Raw genomic sequence first — 17639 nt, 5'->3', positions numbered from 1 at the left:
ATCCACAAGCAAAAGCGCCTATGTAGGTGTTGTGGGATCTAGAACAACATGTCAAGAGACCTGGGAGGCGCCATCCACCTGTGCGTCTGGTAACAGGCAGACAGACCTCACTGAAGGCTGCAGAACCCACGGAGCCAGCAAACTTGCCCAGACCCATTTTCCCCCTGATCAGGGTGGGGTAGTCTAGGAAGCTTTGACCTGGAGAGATCAGCCTGAGAGTTCAGCCCTATGTAGGGAAGATTCTAGCACTTCACTGGTTCCAAAAGAATTAAAGTATGAGTTTGGTTGCAGCAGAAGCAACATTAAGAAACATTCCCAGCATCACCCTTCCCCTCCCAGGGAAACACTGCCTGGGGCTGATCTATCAGACGGTGGCAACCTCCCACGGAGGGTATAGGGGACCCATGAGTGAATGCCTAGCTACCCCAGTTGTGAGGACACAGCTGAAGAAACCCAGTTCTCTTCATCAGCATCCAGACACAGAGGTGGGACCTCCATGACTTGGAGAAGTACGAGGATATTGGGAAAGAGTCGGCTAGGAATTTCAAAAGATAATAAAGAGAACGTACTCAGTAGGCAGTCCATCCCCGAGCCTCTGTGAGTACCGTACCTGGAGATGTCTTCGGTGAGTCCATGGGTATCCCTAATGGCCCAGGTGCTCAGCCAACACCTCCCACCACTCTGCGGCTGGCTCCTTGTACTCAGTGCTCCAGCACATGGGGAGAATGGATTAGAAAAGAGGCTTTGGGGGACGCCTGGGTGCCTCAGTCAGCTAAGCAGCTGCCTTCTGCTCAGATCACCATCCCAGAGTCCTGGGATGGAGTCCTGCATCCGACTCATTGCTCAGCGGGGAACCTGCTTCTCCCTCTGTCTGCCATTTCCCCTTCTTGTTCTCCCTTGCTCTCTCAGAAAGAAAGAAAGAAATCCAAGCTTTGATGTAAGGGTAAAGAAGAAACCACAAACATGAGTTATAGCACCACCTTCTGGAAACCAAAACAGAGGTTCCCAGCAGCTAACCTGAGGAATTGGAAGAACCAGAGAAGACACAGAAACTTAAGAATTCTGTATTAGGGGGCGCCTGGGTGGCTCAGTGGGTTAAGCCACTGCCTTCGGCTCAGGTCACGATCTCAGGGTCCTGGGATCGAGTCCCACATTGGGCTCTCTGCTCAGCAGGGGGCCTGCTTCCCTTCCTTTCTCCCTGCCTGCCTCTCTGCCTACTTGTGATCTCTCTCTCTCTCTGTCAAGTAAATAAATAATCTTTAAAAAAAAAAAAGAATTCTGTATTAGAGTGCAAGAAAAGTGGAAAAGATTACCACTACAAAGACAGAAAAGTCCATATAATGACAGCATTGAATAGAATGCACCATCCAAAGCTCATTAACAACCATTTAAGGAGATGTTTGCTACTTCAGATATGAAAGCAGCAATGCAGAACTACAAGGAACATGAAAAAATCAAGGAAACACGTCATCACAAAATAAAATAGTAATTTTGTAATAACCAAGCTCAAAGCCATAAAATTTTATGATCTAATAGAAGAATTCAAAATTGCTGTTTTGAAGAAACCCAACAAATTAAAAACTCAGAAACACGATTCAATGAAATGTCAAAAAACACACAATCAAACTCCAATTTTTACAAAGAGATAAAAAACCATTTTAAAAAACAGAAAAATAAACAGATTTGAGAGCTGAAGAATTCAATGAATGAAATAAGAAATGTCACAGAGAGCACCTGCAGCGATTAGAACAAACAGAAGACAGAAGAAGTGAGTTAGAGGATAGGAATTTTGAAATCACCCTATTAGAGGCAAAGAAAAAAAGAGAAAGAAAGAGAGAGAGGGAGGGAGGGGAAGAAGGAGGGAGGAAGGAAGGAAGGAAGGAAGACCGAAGAAAGCCAATATGATCTATAGGACTCCATCTAAAGGACAAATATGAGAATAATTGGATTTCCAAAAGAAAAGAAAAGGAAAATTTCTCCTCATCTCAAGCCCCCCGTCCCTTCTTTAGGAGCCACCAATATTTCAAATTTTCTGTGTATCCTACAAAACATATTCTGTATATTTACTAACAGGCTTATAGATCCCCACTTTTTTTTTAAGATTTTATTTATTCATTTGACAGAGAGAGATCACAAGTAGACAGAGAGGCAGGCAGAGAGAGAGAGGGAAGCAGGCTCCCTGCTGAGCAGAGAGCCCGATGCGGGACTCGATCCGAGGACCCTGAGACCATGACCTGAGCTGAAGGCAGCGGCTTAACCCACTGAGCCACCCAGATGCCCCTAGATCCCCCCCGTTTTACACAAATGGTATGGCGGTAGACAGAATTTTGTCCCCACCATGTTCATATGTTGAAGCCCTAATTCCTAGTACTTCAGCATGTGACTGTATTTGAAGGTAGAGCCTTGAAAGAGATGATTAAGTTTAAAAATAAGGCCTAATCCCAAATGACTGGTGTCCTTATAAGAGGAGGAAATCTGAACACAAGCAGATACCATAAACACACACACTGAGTTAAGACCAGGTGAAGACATAGCAAGGAGGCCGCCATCTTATAAGCCGAGGAGAGAAGCCTCAGAAGAAACCAGACTTACTGAAACCTTGATCATGGACTTTGAGTCTCCAGATCTGTGAGAAAAAAATTCCCGTGGTTGCAACCACGCAGTCTGTGGTGTGTGGTCCCAGCAGCGCAGACCAATACAGATTTTTGGGTTCTGAGAGTCTGAGGCCACTGGAACAAATCCCAAAAGTGTGGCAGCAGCTTAGGAACTGAGCGATGGGTGGTGGCTGGAGGAGTTCGGAGGGACATTCAGAGGACGCGTAGATGGCCTTGAAAAGACCATTGGGAGAAACACGGAGGTTGAAGGTGATTCCAGTGACGTCTCAGATGGAAACAAACAACACGTTATCTTAGACTGGAGGGAAGGCGGGGCGATGCCTGGGTGGCTCAGTGGGTTAAGCCGCTGCCTTCAGCTCAGGTTATGATCCCAGAGTCCTGGGATCGAGCCCCGCATCGGGCTCTCTACTCAGCAGGGAGTCTGCTTGCCCCTCTCTCTCGGCCTGCCTCTCTGCCTACTTGTGATCTCTCTCTGTCAAATAAATAAATAAAATCTTAAAAAAAAAAAAAAAAAGCTGGAGGAAAGGCAATCCTCACTATAAGGGGCAAAGAATTTGACTCACCTGTGGTTTAGTGTCTTGTTCGTAGTGTTTTGAAAGTAGAACTGACAAGGGATGACCTTGGATTTTAGCTGAGGAGCTGTCTAAGCCAAGTGTTAAAGGTGTGGCCTGATTTCTCCTCGGTGCTAATAGTAAAATGTGAGCAGAGAGAGGCAGCTGCCCGGAACACACCTCTTGTCTCTGTCTTCTTCCTGTTACTCAGGGTAGCTCCCTAGCAGGCCAACAGCCTCAGAGAACAGGCCTGAGGTCACTACCAGATTACTGTCCGGTAAAGAGCACGTGGTCATTGCCCACAGTACATCACTTTGTCATGTCCACACCTTGATCGTTTATCTAGTCATCTCCACTGGTCACATTGACCTTCAATGACTAAGGCATTTAGCACCCCAGAACAACGATCTTCATCTACCCGTGGGTCTGCCATCAACCTCCCTCCAAGCTATGCAAAAATCGAGTAAGAAGGTCAAGCCTAACCCTAAAGTCTAAATCTACTTGTGTGCGGTGCTCCCTGGGCTTATGCTTCCCCTCACCCCCCACCACTAGGAAAGCTGCTCACTCCACACATTCTCACTCTCTTCCAAGGGAGAGGCCACCCCCAGGGCCGGTGAGCAGACCAGGACCTTCCCGACTGCAGACATTTTCGCGTTTGGTTTGAGCCACCAGGAACAGAAACCAGTGCCCGTCCCTGATTCTCAGGTCTGCCTGGAAGCCCCCACCCCGCTCTGGCTCCCCATGCTAAGCTCATTTTTACCGGCTGTTTCCTGTCTGTCCGAAATGTCAGGGTTTCCATGTGGTTTTTAGGAAAGTAAGAATCTGGAATGGGTACCCAGCAAGGGATCAAAGGGCTGACGGCATTGGGGGCCGGCAGGGCCCCCGAGACAGGGAAATGAGTGTGACCGACGCGGTGCAGGGAAAGGTGAGGCAGGGGGACGAAACAAGCCTCCGAGGGTCTAAAATGGTCTCTGGTCAGCTGTGCGGGTTCTGCTTGGGGAACCAGTGTCAGCCCGACCCCACTTCTCCTGCCCCCTCTGCCTTCCCTGGCACTAATGCACTCGGAGTAAGTTGACAAAGAGGAGATGAGCAAGAGAAAGGAGGCGTGAGAAGCAAGTAAGCCACGTTTGAGGCAGGAAGGAGAAACGCTGATGGGAGGATTCGCCTCAGACCTACATGCAACAGGCGGACCTTCTACTTCTCCTTTCAGGCGCAAAGGAACAGCCAAGAAGGAAGCACAGAAGGAAAAACTCCACATAAGCATCACCAGACAGAGAAGACTCATTTCTGCACAGCCCTCCCCCCGCACTGTGCTGGATTTCTGCCACTTCCTCAGGCTCCAGAGATGTTAAGGACACTGTGACATCGTCGAGAGCTCTTGGACTCAGGCTCAGTACCACACTGGCCGTGGCTGGCCATCAGGAACGGTACTTAGCCCTGTCAGGCCGTCACTTCCTTTCCATCCTCGGCAGGAGGGGAGCAGGTGGACGGGCCATGATCAAGAGTGCAAGGAGCCCACACAGAGCCCGGCAGTCAGCATGTGTTAGCAGGCAGAGGTACATCTTAGTGGCCTGCCTCAACCTGTGCTTTGAGACTTCAAGGCTCTGCAAACACCTTCCCTGACCACCTTTGGCCGAGCCAGATGCCTTCCTGGCTCAGACCACAGGTGCGCCTATGGAAGCCTGCCCCGGACTCCAGAGCTCTGTTCTCTAAGAGTGAAGGAAAATGAGACTATGGTATATCGCAGAATACTGATAATTGCAAGAAACCATGTGATGGCAAGTTTGGAAGGTTCTGGAGGCAGGGCCTAGAAAGGGAGACACCTGGGATTTCATGGATCCCACGTTATTTATTTACTCCTTTTAGCAGGAGGATGGAAAAAAGCTGAGCTGCCCCTTGTATTAAATCCTTGGAGGTGTCAACACGGGGTCCCCAACACATCCTGGGTTCCAGGGGACTCGGGGACACCCTCAACTCCACCCACAACTCACAGTCCACGCTCCCAATGGTGACAATAATGGGAACAATCTTACCAAAGCAAAGGGCCCTTGATTCCAAGACTTGAGCTTAGCAACACCAAACAAACTAACACATAAACAAGTAAATAGCAGTGGAGAGAAAAACCTTCCAAATGACTTCTGTTTCCTCAACACAAAACAACAACCAAAACGGAGAGAGTGGGGACTGCACAGAAAATGACCTTTGGCCACCCTGTCCTGTTTGCGGCTGATGGACACCCACCTGGGACAGCTGGAGAGCCTGTCCAGAGACCTGTCCTGGGCCCTCACTTATGAGCTGTCCCGAGGTGCCCATGTGTGTGTCCCTTGCGGGCCAGCATCCCAGGCTCCTCTGGCTTCAGCTGTGGGGACGCTATTCTGCTCTGTCCTGAGGGCCGCAAGAGACCTTCTCCCTGGCCCCTGTCCAACCTCACACGTGAACTCAGGGACTCAGAGGGTTCAGCTGGGGCAGCTGGAGGAGACTGACCTCTTCTGCAGTCACATGTTGTGAGCAGGGCCGCCCCTGCGTGCAGCCTCTGCGGTGGGCCACACGTCCAGTCCGGCCCCGTGTCCTCCTCTGGTGGCGCCGGGTGGGCGTCTGGCCCCATCAGGATGCAGGGGCTCCTCCTCCTTCCTGGGGGGCAGAGGACAGCTCATGACCCAGGAGGCACAGCTCACTCAGATGGCCTGGGAGACTCACCCGGCCTCCTTCCCCTCTCTCCCTCAGAGCCCTCCAAGTTCTGCCCGGTCTCTCTAGAGAGGTGCAGCCACCTCAGATCTTCCTCTCAGCCCCTGGTTCTCTCCTGCCAAGGACACCCCTGGTGGTGGGAGCACCATCCTGCAGCAGCTGCTGCCTGGTGGAAGCCCAGGGTCCCTGGGAAGCAGGAAAGGCCCCAGTTTATCTGGAAATTCTGCATCCATGTCTGTGAGGTCATGACGCCCCTGACGCTGTCTCATGGTCACTGTGGGTTCCAAGGGCTGCCTCTCCCTGGTCTCATGACCTTCCCCCTTTTCACCTTCTAGCCCTTCCCTTTGCCTGGGCTGATGCCACCCCACAGGGAAAGTAGCCCCATTGCTGAGTTTCACCCCGTTACCTTCAAAGTAACAAAGGGTATTTGTGCCCACAGAGATCTGGGGAGTCTAGGGCTTCTCAGAGAGGTTTTACACACCACAGTGCCCACCAGGCCTCCACACTCCTTTCCCAGCCCCCTCCCCTCTCTTGCTCTTGAGTCCAAGTAAGCACAGCCCTGGTCAGAGTCTTCCCCATATCACTAGGAGGAAGAATTTTCTTCCCCACCCCTATCTTGGCCCTGGTCCTACTTCCGGGACGTACTGGTTCAGCCATCTCTCTACAAAAGCAAAGGTCTCAGCTTTTATTTTGTAAAGGCTTTATTTATTTATTTATTTATTTGAGAAGAGAGAGAGCAGGAACAACGGTGAGGGAGAGAGGAAGAGAGAGAAAGACAGACAACAGACAGAGAAGTGAACTCCCCACTCAGGTGGGAGCCTGTACCAGGACTGAGTTCCACAGTGGGATCAGGACCCCGAGATCAAGACCCAAGACAAAAGCAGAGGCTTCACCCACGGAGGCTCCCAGGAGCACCGTGGCTTTTAGAAATGGAAAGCATTGAAGATTCTTTTTCTTCTCCCTCATCGGCAGACACATCAGTCAGCCTAAAGACAACGCCAAGTCATTTCGAAGTCTGTGTGTGCGATGATTCGGTTTGTCTCTGTTACATGATTATTTTCAGTTAATGATCTACCGTACACATTTCTACCAATGCCTAGGATTCCTCAAAAAGCTTTGTCTGGGGAGTTCAGAAGCCAGTCTTGGAACCCCTACTCTGTAGAAGGCTTTCTGCAAATCTGAGGTGATGGGGTACAGTGGGCAGGTCCCACTGCTCCCACTGCAAGCCGAGCGCAGGCCCAGGTCTGACCCAAGTTTGCTTGAACCTGTCAGGCCGCCGGCTGCTGACGCTCAGGCTCTGAACTCACATGCAGGCAGCCCCGTCCGTGCCTCTCTGGAGCTTGGAATCCTCTGTATTTCTGAGCATGAACTCCTGACTCCCTGAGCAGCCTCACAATGGGGGCCAGACCTCAGAGCCTCTCCTCCTGACCCGGGAATGTTCCCAGACGTCACAAGGGGGCGCCACACACCAGCTGCCCTGCCCTGATTATGGAAGGCTGGTCACAGGGGGGATCTGGGATTATGTGAGAATTGTTCATTTGCTTCTCTTGATTGCCAAGTTCAGCGGAACATAGAGAAGTAACAATGGTGGGAGCAGAAATGAGAACTGTCGTTTGCAGAACTTAATGCTTCATCTCAAGCAGGGAAGCCGTCCCCGCAGAGCAGGAAGAAGCCAGAGCTTGGGCTGGAGGATCATGGACCTCAGGCAGAGCACTTTGTGACCAGCGGCAGGGATAACTGCCCAGGAGGAGAGGGTTCCAAAGGCTGAAAGAAACGTATTTTATTGTGTCCAGGGGAGATGGGTCCTTAGGAATTTGATTTTTTGGGTAAAGCTTTAAGTATTCTCTCCATCCAATATGGGACTCGAACTCACAACCACTAGATACAGACTCACGCGTTCCGCTGACTGAGTCCCCCAGGCACCCCAGCAACTTGATATCTTTGATTATCTAGGAATGCAAACCTGATTGCTTATAACACGAAGCTAATGTTCACATTATTTTCACATACATTTTCAGCATCCGTGGTGCCTGGAGCCCACCTGAGCTGGCAGAAGGCTCTGCTCAGTGATGTGTCCCAGCCTTTCTGACCACCACTGCTCGGTGGTTGAGTGGAAACCCCAGGCCTCATCCACTCCCAATACCAACGGGGAATAGTCAGGGGCAGTGTGTGGTTCCCAGACTGTGGAGGATGGGGTCCTTCTGTTTGGTCTCTTCCCAGGTCTAGGGTCCATGGGAACAGGGGGTGGTGCCCTGCGGTCTCCCTCAGCCAGGACACAGTCACATTCTCGGTTACTGCCCATACATCCAGCTGCACCTGTCTTGTCTGTCCCCTCCTGTGCAGATGAAGGCTCCCGCTAATCTGGCTCTTGAAGGCCAAAATCCCCCTAAAATTCGTGAGCCTGGTTGAGCACTGAGAGCTGTCAGAGCCCTTGCCACCACACCCAATAATGCTTGAGTTCAGGGCAGCAGGTCACGGAACCAGTAAGATGGGGCCTAGGTCCCCTGTCCCCACCTCAAGAAGACTTCCCTGTGAGGAGGGACCCCGGGAATCACCGCACTGTCACCCCAGGGCACATTCCTTTTAGCGGATGAGTTCGGGTCTATGGAACCCAGAGGATTAGCCAAAGGGATAATTCTACTGTAAAGATTCACAGATGCCTTGGTTACTGATGCTTGATTTATGTCTAAAACCCGTGGTCCTGGAAGTAGAAATACTGACCCCAATGAAAAAATGTTATTGTGCCTGAAAGCATGTTTTGGTACCCATCAGGTTGGGAGCCCCAGAATATGGTGCTCGGCACCCATTTGGGTCCAGATAACACCAGACAGAAGTGACGGGGACAGCATGTGTGGACAGGCGCCGTCCTGCCAAACCGCTGACAGCCTTCAGTGTCACGACAACGGCCCTTAAGAGAAACTTCCCTTTTGTAAGGAAGAGTACGAAGTGCACTTAGAAGCAACGGCTGCAAAACCAAACAAACAGGACGCTAGATAAATCGGCATATAGAGGCTTCCAGAAGGCCTCAAAATCCAGACTAGCTTCATGGAGAGATTCCTTGCAGAACACCCGTGAGAATGTCCAGACCTGGGTTTTTCAGGGTGACCGGTGACTGTTGCTGGTTTTCCCTCTCGGAAACCACAGACTAGTTCTGGGGGTGAAACTGGCCAGTTTGCAGAACCTGATAGAACAACAACAACAAAGCTCCCCTCCCCTCAGCTGATATGGCACTTGGTCCCCAGAGGGACAGAAAGGGCTCCGACACCTTCCGGAAGGTATTGACTGAGGAAGATAAAGCAGCTGGAGGCTGAGTCCGCCCAGGACAGCATTGAAGCCACAACCCAGTTCCTCGAGGAACTGGGAGTCGCGACCCCACCTTACACATTTCTGGGACGCTAGAATGCGGCTCTGGAGGTCAGCTGACTTCTCCCAGTCCTTTTTCCCCACCCCAGACCTCTGCTGTTTACCCCCAAGGGCTTGAACTTGCCTTGTGGCCTGGGGCTCTGAGATGTCCGTATCAAAGGACAGACTTCAGGGAGGTGATCAGAACAGCAGTGGCAACCACATTTGGAACGTGGGGCCCCTGGAAATCCTAAGTGCAGGGAGACGGAAAGTCCCTATTGAATCCGTCTGCATACTGTGTACGCATGCGTGGGGGGCGGGTGCTATTTTCTACCTCCAGGTGGGATGCCCGAATTTCAGGACTCTGTTCATCGACATAAATGAAGTCTTCATAGAAGTTCTCAGAAGGATCCTGAGAACCAACACCACTACTTTTCAGGTTCACAGTCTCTGGGGTCATCTTTGGCAAAGGAAAGCTGCTTTCATCAAATCAGGCCCGGCTTCAGACGGAGCAGCGTCAAGTATTTCGCAGAAATCCCACTTGTACTCTGCCTTCTCAGACCGGCTCCTGCTCTCTCCCACAAGGTCTGTCAGCGAGAAAAATAGCTTGGGATGATGGCGACTGTGCCCAACGTCTCGTGAAGTTGTGAAGGGTGTGAATATCATTGAGAACAAGGCAACGGAATAGATAAAAATAGCATAACATCTTTACGTAAACTTTTTCAATTTTTTCTGTCTAGATGACTAAAGTTAAAGGAAATGATAGTCATTAACTGTCTAGGTCAATGCCAGTTGGATGAAAGGCTGAAACCTTAGCTGCCAAACTTCGGTTTGCCTCTACAGGGGCCACTATGGAGACCTGGGTCTATTAGTAAACATGTTACAAACCCTGAAATAAAATTTGCCGGAAGAAAGTAGGTTTTCAGAAATCATAAAACATATTCAGAAATTTGCCAAGCCCCAGAATGCAGGTGTAAAAACTGTTCATGCTTATAGACTCCTTTATCTTCACAAAAAATGAAGGTTTCTATTTTTTTTTTTTTTAGAGATTTTATTTATTTATTTGACATACAGAGATCACAGGTAGGCAGAGAGACAGGCAGAGAGAGAGGAAGGAAAACAGGCTCCCTAGTGAACACAGAGTCGGCTGCGTGGCTTGATCCCAGGACCCAGGGACCATGACCAGAGCCAAAGGCAGAGGCTTTAACCCACTGAGGCACGCAGGTGCCCCAAAGAGGAAGGTTTCTAAAGGTGAAAAGTTCTAATGCAGAAGAAATAAGGGATACCTCTCCTAATGCAAGAAAAGTAGGATGTCTGTTTTCAGTAACAGAGGGTATAAAGAATGGAAAGGCATTCTTTGTTTTGGGAATAGAAAGGAATTTTGTCTTAAGAGAGAGAGACTGATTATGTCAAAGCAGGGAAGAGAAAAAACACAGGACAAAATCTGAAAGTAACAGAGAGAGTTGTAGAAGGTTTATGAAAAAGGAAACTTGGCAAAGGAATTTTAATGTGTGGCAAGTCAGAAAGCATTTAACTAATTTGAATGAATTTTAGATTGATTTGTGTGCTTGAGAGAGCTGGGAGGAGTGGAGAGAGAGCGAGAGAACAACTCAATTTTTCCTAAAGATGCATTTATTTATTTTTAGAGAAAGAGAGCGTGAGCAGGGGAGGTGGAATGGGGAAGGGAGAGAGAGACAAGCAGACTCCCTGTGTGGTGCGGGACTCCCCGCAGCGCTGGCTCTCATGACCTTGAGCTCATGTTTTGAGCAAAATCAAGTCAGTTGCTTAACCAGCTCACCACACAGTTGCCCCAAAGGTAAATGAATTTTAACATCAGAAGTAAGTTGTGCAACCTCGGCATTGGTTTTCTGCTGGTTAAAGGACATTTCCTTGAGCTATTGTTCTGTTTTTGATAAGAGATTGTATAAGAATTTTCTTTAATTTTTTCAGTAATCTTCTAGAAAGCAAAGATTTGGGGTTTTCCTTAATACGTTACGATGCATGACAATGTTTCTAGCCAACACCTTTCAGTCTTCCTTTCCTTCAGTAGAAAAACTCTGCTCCTGCCGCTGCGGGATCCAGCACGAACTTCCTCAGGAACCCGTCACTGCGGGACGCTCGCCCCCACAGCGCGTCCTGCCTCGGTCCCCCTGTTCACCAGCTCAGCGTCACCTGCCTTTGGTGCTGCTACAGGAGGGACGCTTAGTGGTGTTTGAATGTCGGCATCGCGATGGTCCGGGTTCTGCCGTGATACATGTGAAACTCCTGACCTCTTCTCATTTGCCAGAGGAGTGACCTGCTGTTTGTGAATGAAGAATATTCGCAAACATTTTCCCTGCCCAGAGTAGGATCCGCCATCCTGCCAAAGAGTGGAGACGTGGTTTGTGACAGCGACATCATGGGATTCTCTGGCTGTGGCGACAAGGCGGGCACAGGGTGATGTTCTCTGGCTGCACTGACACAGGTGCGGACGTCACCAAAGAGGGGACATGTGAGCAGGGACCTGGGGAAGCCGGTGAGGGAGGCCTGAGGTTCGGCAGGGAAAGACCTTCCAGGCAGAGACAGTAGCAGGTGTGAGGGTCCTGAGGTGGGACTCTGCTTGGGGCTTGAACAGCTGAGGAGCCAGGAGAGTGTGGAGAGGCGAGGGGCACTGCCGGTGAGGGGAGAGGGCCACGGGGACCCCGGACCCTGCAGGGCCTCGCCGCCCTCTTAAGGATGCTGGCTTTCCTGGGAGCACACGCGGGAGCCAGGGGAACGTGTAGAGGGGACGGGGGACCTGTTGCCCGTGGTGTCGCGGGAGCCCTCTGTGTGCAGGACAAAGTGTGAGAGTGAGGAGGGGGCTGGGGTGGGGGCAGGGAGACCAGACAGGGTGCCGCTGGGATCTGCCTGCCTACATTCCTTCCTTCCGTATTCCGTTTCTTTTGTCTTTTTCCTTCCTTCTTTTCTTCATTATTTTCTTTTCTTTCTTTTTTTTTCTCCTTTGGGGATCTGGTAGATTTTTTAAGAACATAATCTTCCAAATTTCTATTAAATAAAAACATTCTATGATGACTTGTGAGTCCATGAAGAGTTTTGAAAGCCTCCTCTGCATTTCTGGTTATTTATCTTGTTAAAGAATTAAGTGTTTGTCGCAATGAGGCAGGAATCTCTTTCCCCTGCTGTCTGGCCAGCAGGCAGCCCCCCCGGGCGTTGCAGGCATGAGGCCCCCTTGTCTCCAGCATCCGCTGCTCCCAAGGGGAAGGCCGCCCCTCTGGTGAACTTGCAGTCGACAGGATCGTCTCTCTAGGAAACGCTCAGACCCTCCTTATCTTACCACTGTACCGGGATCTCACAGTGAGGAGTCCGGCGGCCTTTCACTGTTTTTCCTCCTTGACACTTGCTAGACACTTTCTGCTCAAGATATATATCTGAGCTGAGGAAAATGGGAAAAATGCTTTTCGATGGTAAATTCTTCCCATTGTTTCTCTGACATGCTGTGGCTTTGCTTCGCACTCCGGGTCCCCCTTCCACATCTTGGGAATTCCTCAGTCACTGGTTGTCTGTGTCATCTGTGTCTGCTCTGGAAGAGCCATGGAAGGCAAGACAGGCCAGAGGGGAGAGGGAGATTACAAAGCCCCAGAAGGGGTTTCTAGAAGGAGGGAGTGGCCACTCCCCAATGCTTCCAGGAAGTGAGGGAGAGAAGGGCTGACAGTGTTGAGGCTCAGTGTGGGAACCTCCTGCCCTCGCGGCCCCAAGAAGTGGCCTCCTCTGGGAGGGCAGCCAGGCCTGACGGGGTCTGACTGAGTAGAGTGCCAGGTCCTGGAGGAAACGCTTTGAGGCTGGCGTTGTTCACGTTTAACATCGAAGTTGGAAACACCCCACGGGTCACATCGCTCAGGTCCACTTGGGATTGGGCCTCCCCGCCTGAGCCAACATCCAGAGGCTTCCCCAGGAGCCTACTCAGCCCCGCCCTGACACAGCAGTGGTGGATTCCTTCAAGGGGAGACTCATGTTCTCATCTTCGTCCCTGGGCCTCTCCCCACATGTGGCTGCAGGAGGGCTGCGGAGAGGAGGCTCCCTGAGTGCTGATACCCCAGAGCCCGGGAAGCCATGCTGTGCCTTCTCAGACTCTGACTGGAGCTGTGCTTACGCATGATTGGGAGGGTCTCTGGAAGCTTCCTCGGGGCAGGAAGTGGGGGTAGGTATGGATCTGAGGGTACTACAGCCTGGTGTCCCAGAATTACTTCATGGCTCCTTCTCTTGAAGTCATCCATGATCTGTCACCCACCACCACCTACCCAAATGCTAATTACCCCATCTCTATAGTTCTGGGGGCTTCTCCCTCCTCTCCTGTCTGTGGGGAACAGTGTCTAAGGAAGGTCGTGAACTTAGAGCAAAAAATATCTGTCTTTGCTGGAGCTCCTGGTCCCTGTTTCGGTTTCGTGCCTTGGGCCTCCCTGGTTCCCGCCGAGTCTGAAATCCATGCAGATGACAGGCCACCTCTCTGAGGGGACCGTGTCCCTGTGATGTCACCTGCCACTTCAGGGGCTGACAGAACCAGGACTGGTTCATTCTCCCTCAGTGCCCAAAGCATTCCCTCCTCTCTCCACTATCCAGGTACTGCTGCCAAGGGCTTCAGGACCCTGGGATCATGACCTGAGCCGAAGGCAGAGGCTTTAACCTCCTGAGCCACCCAGATGCCCCTCTCTCACTTTCAAATAAATAAAACCTTAAAAAAAAAAAACTTCCCATCCATCTGCTAACCATAAACATGACTCATCATGAGACCCATTTCCCAGATACCCCCAGGATCACAAGCTGCCCCGGGGACTGTTTCCTCCCTCTGTCCCCAGGCCCAAAACCCCACTGATAAGAGCTCAGAGATGCACACAGTCCACAGATAAGGGTCATTGTGTTGTATCTCCTGTGGTTTTTTATATGAAAGCAATTACATCAATTTTATTGTCCAGGACATAAAACATTGTCTCCTGCTCGCCACCCCCCGCATGTGGGTGCTGGGAGTCCCCATCCCAGAAGCAGACCCAGCGAAGACCTTCAGCCCTCTGGGCTAAGTCATAAAGTTCACGACTACTGTCATGTGCCACGATGACATCGGTGTAGCCGGGAGAGTCGGGAGCGATCCAACCATGAGTTGCCCTCCTCATTCAGATCCTGTGGATAAGGTTCCCAGCGGCCAGTCCCCTCCTCAAGGCACTGCTGTGGCTCCCGCTCAGGCCTGCAGAGCTCATGGCCATTCCCTGACACCGTGGGGTTATTCCTATGACCCAGTGCCATCCTCTCTGACAACTCGGGGTCACCTAGCCTCTTCCTGCTGCAGAGCCTGCCCTCCACACTCCCTGTGTGATGACTTTGTCCCCACGTGCAGCCCCGTCGGGCCCTGACTGGCCGTGAGAGGATGAGACTGATCAGGGGTTGTCAGTCTGTCTGCTGTCACACAGGGTGCTTTCGGCCATCTTCCTAAACGAGGAGTGGGAAGGCCTCCCTCATCAGTGGGGTGGGAAGAAGGGGTGCACCATCCTCTCAATCCAGGGAAGGGAGCACCGTGTCCTGGGAGCCACGAGGGTCCGCTGGGCTCAGGGTCTGGCAGGAGCTAAAGGGATGCATCCCTTTGAGCTGAGCCCAGAGTTGCATGCTCTCCGCCTTCCCGTCGGAGCTCTCCAGACATCCTGATCAGCGGTGTCGGAAGAACCTCTTGATAAAACAGGTACCTGAGTTGATGTGCTTGTGAACCGGACTGGGCCCGAAAAGGCCTCTCAGAAAGCCAAGACATGCACAAGGCCACCTCGCTAAGGTGAACTGGAGGGAAGTGTGGACAGGGTTAAAGAGAAACGTTTCTGTGGAGGGTGCTCCCCGCTCCCCGGGACGGGCATTTCCTTGAGCAGGGCAGAGTCCTGGGGGCCTGTGCCAAGCAGGGTCCCTGGGTGTCCTGTGGCAGACAGCCAGAGCCCAGGCCTGGGTGCCAGCTCCCTGCTGTGTGAACCTGGCCACGGTGCTGAGCTCCGTCTTCACCCGCACGAAGTAGGAGGAGCAATGCCCAGTACCCTGGGAGTAGGGGCGCAGAAGGCCGAGCTCCTGGAGCTCTTGTCCCGGGGGCCTGGAGCTGGGAGAAGCATCAGGTGAAAGTCTTTATCACTCTGCATCTTTGCAGCCTTGGGGCAGATGGAAAATAAGAAGAGCTTCTTGGAATAACCGCCCTGCTCCCTGGGGCTTTGCAGGCGTTGCTGGTGATGAGCACAGCTGGGATGGTTTCCGTGTGAATTTGCACCGAAGACGGGGGTGATGTCTGGGCCCCTCATTCAGCCTAAAGCCAGACAGGTCTGGACCTACCGGCCCTACATTCCATGAATCCACTTAGGATTGTTCAACTTCCGGTGGCAGGAAAGCCACACACATTCAGTAGAAATTGAAGTTGGAGTTTTAAAAAGATTTGATTTTTTGATAAATTTATTTGAGAGAGAGAGAGTGTGTGTGTATGTGTATGAAACCATACACGTGAGACGGGTAAGGACAAAGGGAGCCAGAGCGAGAGAATCTGAAGCAGGTTCTATACCCAGCATGGACCTGGATCTCGGGGTCAATCTCATGACCCTGAGATCATGACCTTAGCTGAAATCAAGAGTTGGGTGCTGAACCAACGGAGCCATCCAGGCATCCCAAAACCATTCTTTGATTTTATTTTTTTTTAATTTTTATTTATTTGATGGAGATAGAGGGAGGGCACAAGCAGGGGAGTGGCAGAGGGAGAAAGAAAAACAGGCTCCCCACCGAGCAGGGAGCCCCATGCAGGGCTCATCCCAGGACCCTGGGATTATGACCTAAGCAGACACTTAACCACCTGAGCCACCCAGATGCCCCTGTCCTTCAATTTTAAAATTTGGATCTTTCCCTGGATGGGGAGAGACACTGGAACATCCTCTCTGTAGAGGTGGAGGTGGCAGGTCACGCTCCCCGACTATCCCGCTCACAGGAGGGCAGACAGCAGAGACTGACAGCCACTATGTTCCTGCATTATGCTGTTACATCTTGATGACTTTCTCAGTAAACCACAGGACAGACTCGCCTCTGGTATCTGGTGGGCTCTCATCGGTGACTTCCCCTCCTCTGGGCTGCTGGGCGTGTTCTGAGCACGCAGGTGGGCCAGGCCAAGCCACGAGAGGCAGTAGCTGAGCTGTGTGCTCTGTGGGTCAGGATTTCATCACTTCCTCAGAAGTCATGGAGGATCCGTGTTCGTTTCTGTTGCCGCTGAAAAACAGCACCGCGACCTAATGGTTTAAACCAACACGTATTAATTCTCAGCCTTCTGGATTTGGAAATCTGAAATGAGTCTCACAGGGCTAAAATCCATACGTGGGCAAGCCCGGATCCTTCTGGAGCTTCTGAGGGAAAATCCTTCCCTGGCTTCTTCCAGCTTCTGGAGGCTGCTGGCGCTCCTTGGTGAATGGCCCCCTAACATGGCCCCAACGTCTGCTTCCGTCACCACATCCCCCCACGACTGACGAACCGAGGGCCCTTCCTCTCATAAGGACCCCTGTGCTCACTCGAGTCCCATACAGAGAATCCAGTCTCCTGTCGGCATCTCCAGGTCCTTAATGACCTCTGTGAAGTCCCTCTCTCGGCAGGACCATATTTGCAGGTTCCAGGGATTGGGACACGAACACCTGCGCGCGTCACCATGTGGGAACTGTATGCTGTCCTGTATGAGGCTGTGCACACAACACACACCACAGACACACAGACACATAGGTCTGTGTGCGTGAGGATTCATAGATTTCTTTCCAGACCCGGACTCCCGTGATCACGGGGTTGACCGGCCGGTCACATGTTAGACAGGCCACCATCAGCCGTCTGAGGGCAGAGTTCCTTCTTCTCTGGGACACTGGTTTTGCTCTTCGGGCCGACGGCCAAATGGATGGGCTGCCCTCATGTTAGTGACGGGAGTGTCTCTCCCTCACAGTCAACTCATTGTCCACATCTACAAAATATCTTCACAGCGACACCGGGTCAAACGTTTGACTCTTGTTACTGAGGACAGAGGCTCCCAAATGGACGCGTAAAGCTGGCCATCCCTGATGTGGACGTTTATGCTCTCCACTCTGTCTGGGGCGTCTTCAGCCATTGTGTCTGTGGCCACGTTGTCCCCTCCTTTCTCTCGGTTCCCTCCTGATTCTTCCACAGGCATCTGGGTGGGGCCTGACGGCATCCTGCCCCCTCGGAACTGCTATTCGTTCTGCTGCTTTCCTTCCTATCCTCTGATCCCAGCATCTCTATCAACCTGTTAAACATCTCTGGTTCTTGAGCCGGTCAGACATACCCCTGAGCCCTCTCGTGACTTCTTCATGGCAGCTGACCCCTTATCAATACCAGAATTTCCATTCGGTTCTTTTTTTACAATGTCTGTCTCCTCGCTGGTGTGCTATCGGGAAGTCATCGGCTTCCCTTAGTTCTT

The sequence above is a fragment of the Neovison vison genome, chromosome 7 (genome assembly GCF_020171115.1).
Source record: "Neovison vison isolate M4711 chromosome 7, ASM_NN_V1, whole genome shotgun sequence".
Lineage (NCBI taxonomy): Eukaryota > Metazoa > Chordata > Mammalia > Carnivora > Mustelidae > Neogale > Neogale vison.
This window is presented reverse-complemented; position numbering follows the sequence as displayed.